The sequence below is a fragment of the Malaclemys terrapin genome, chromosome 15 (genome assembly GCF_027887155.1).
Source record: "Malaclemys terrapin pileata isolate rMalTer1 chromosome 15, rMalTer1.hap1, whole genome shotgun sequence".
Taxonomy (NCBI): Eukaryota; Metazoa; Chordata; order Testudines; family Emydidae; genus Malaclemys; species Malaclemys terrapin.
The window spans coordinates 15,340,510-15,343,009 of NC_071519.1; the positions used below are offsets into that span (position 1 = coordinate 15,340,510).

The 2,500-nt window shown below is 74.9% G+C and overlaps 1 non-coding gene across 1 annotated transcript; it reads right to left on the reverse strand.

The window, feature by feature from the left end:
• Positions 1 to 2,112: 2,112 nt before the first annotated feature.
• On the reverse strand, positions 2,113 to 2,231 carry LOC128823811 (5S ribosomal RNA). The gene has a single exon (XR_008442046.1). It is a non-coding gene; the product is annotated as a 5S ribosomal RNA (ribosomal RNA).
• Positions 2,232 to 2,500: the final 269 nt, after the last annotated feature.

Sequence of the window (2,500 nt, forward strand, 5' to 3'; positions counted from 1 at the left end):
GGACGCGATGCAGCTGCCGCAGAGAGGCGGCCTCTGAGGCAGGGTAGCGGAGCGCCGAGGCTGGGGAGTGGGGAGCAGGAGCCGTGGGGTGGGGTGGGGGGCGTTCAGGACAACAGGTCAAGCCCCGGGAAGCGGCTGTCAAATGTTCAAAGTCCCCACCGGGACAACAGGTCAAGCCCTGGGAGGCGGCTGCCAAATGTTCAAAGTCCCCACCGGGACAACAGGTCAAGCCCCGGGAAGCGGCTGTAAAATTTTCAAAGTCCCCGTTCCGCCACCAGGTCAACCCGCTGAATCTACCGGGTTGACCTGGCGGCCGGTTTGCTTTCCGGCCACCAGGTCAACCCAACGGATTCGACGGGTTGACCTGGTGGCCGGTTTCCTTTCCGGCCCGGGTGTCACCCCACTCCGAGGGCTGCGCGGCAGCGGTCCTGAGGACCACAGAGGGGGGGCTTAATAGTCGAGAGGGAGCAGGTCCGGGGAAGGCTTAGCAGTCTTCCCCCGGGCGGTCCGTTGGGGGAGGCTTAGCAGTCGTCCCCAGGGCGGTCCGGGGGTGGGGGGAGGCCTCACAGTCGTCCCTCGGAGAGCCGGGTCGGCGGCGGTGGCGGGCGTCAGGCTTTACGTCCAGCCTCCGGAAGGTGCGCGTCCTCGGAGGCGATGCAGGCGCCGCAAAGGGGCAGCCTCCGAGGCAGGGAGCGGAGCACCGAGGCTGGGGAGAGGGGAGCAGGAGCCGGGGGCTGGGGGGGGTGGGGTGGGGGGGGGGGCGTTCAGGACAAGCGGTCAAGCCCCGGGGAGCAGCTGTCAAATGTTCCAAGTCCCCACTCGGCCACCAGGTCCACCCCAGTCTAGCAATGGGGTTGACCTGGCTGATGGCCGGTTAGTGTCAAGGTAAACTCACCGTCGTCCACAGGAGGGCAGCTCTCAGGCCGTCCGGCTGCGGCTGACTCTGGGGCGGTGCCCGGTCCCGGCAGCGAGGGGCGGGGGGGGGGCGCGGAGCGACACGGAGCTAACCGGCCCCCGGGGCCGGGGGCGCCTCCCGCGACTTTGGGGGCCGCGGGTCGTCAGTGGCGTGCAGGCCGGGCCTCTCCCGGGGGATTCGGGGGGGGGGGGGGGGCGGTCCTGCGGGCCGGGCGCAGGGGGCTCGAGCGAGCCCGGGCCGGTCCGCCCCGGGGCCGGGGTCTCCGCCTGCGGCTCGGGGGGGCGCGGGTCGTCGGGGGAGGAAGCCCGGGGGAGCTGCACGCCGGCCTGCCAGGCCAGGCCAGGCCTGGCCTGGGTGGCCGCGGGGGGATTCGGGGCGGTCCCGCGAGCCGGCGGCCGGGCGCAGGGGGTCCGAGCGCGTCCGAGCGAGTCCGTCCCGGCCCCGGGGTCTCCCCCTGCGGCTCTGGGGGGCCGTGGGTCCCCGCTGGCGGAAGCCGCTGGGCGCTGGACACCCGCCGTCCGTCCCGCCTGGCCAGGCCTGGCCTGGGTGGCCGCGGGGCGGGGGATTCGGGGCGGTCCCGCGAGCCGGCGGCCGGGCGCAGGGGGTCCGAGCGCGTCCGAGCGAGTCCGTCCCGGCCCCGGGGTGTCCCCCTGCGGCTCTGGGGGCCGTGGGTCCCCGCTGGAGGAAGCCGCTGGGCGCTGGACACCCGCCGTCCGTCCCGCCTGGCCAGGCCTGGCCTGGGTGGCCGCGGGGGGATTCGGGGCGGTCCCGCGAGCCGGCGCCCGGGCGCAGGGGGTCCGAGCGAGTCCGTCCCGGGCCCGGGGCCTCCCCCTGCGGCTTTGGGGGCCGTGGGTCCCCGCTGGCGGAAGCCGCTGGGCGCTGGACACCCGCCGTCCGTCCCGCCTGGCCAGGCCTGGCCTGGGTGGCCGCGGGGCGGGGGGATTCGGGGCGGTCCTGCGGGCCGGCGGCCGGGAGGGTCCGGGCCAGTCCGCCCCATGCCCGGGGTCTCCCCCAGCGGCTTCGGTGGGTCCTCCGCGGAGGAAGCCGGGTGGGGAGCCGGACCCCAGGCGCCCAGACCCGTGACCTGCGGCCGCGACCTCCGACTCGGCAGGAGCGACGAGGGGCTTTCCGGCCCGTCCCCCCCCTCTCCTTCCTCCCCAGAAAAGGAGAGAGAGCTGGCTCGGACCGGGAAAAGCTGCCTACGGCACCTGGGATTCCCAGGCGGTCACCCATCCAAGTACTAGCCAGGCCCGGGACGGTTTACCTTCCGAGATCGGACGGGATCGGGGGCGTTCGGTCCGGTATGGCCGTAGGCACCCGGCCCCCGCGCCTCCTCGCCCGCTTTCCCCTGCCGACGCCCGGGCCTGCCGCACGGTGAGCCCCGGTCGGACTGCCCCCCTGCGGCAGGGCCCCCGTCTCTCGCGGGCCCGGTCCTTTTTTCCTTCTCGAGCTCCGGGGCCCGGGCTGGCCGCCAGAGCCCCTCCGCCCGCCCGCCCTCCCCGGCGTCGGGGAAAATATTGTCCCGGACATCCAGTGCGCCCTGATCCTGTCAGCCGGGGGGGGGGGTGGGTGGGTGGGGGGCAG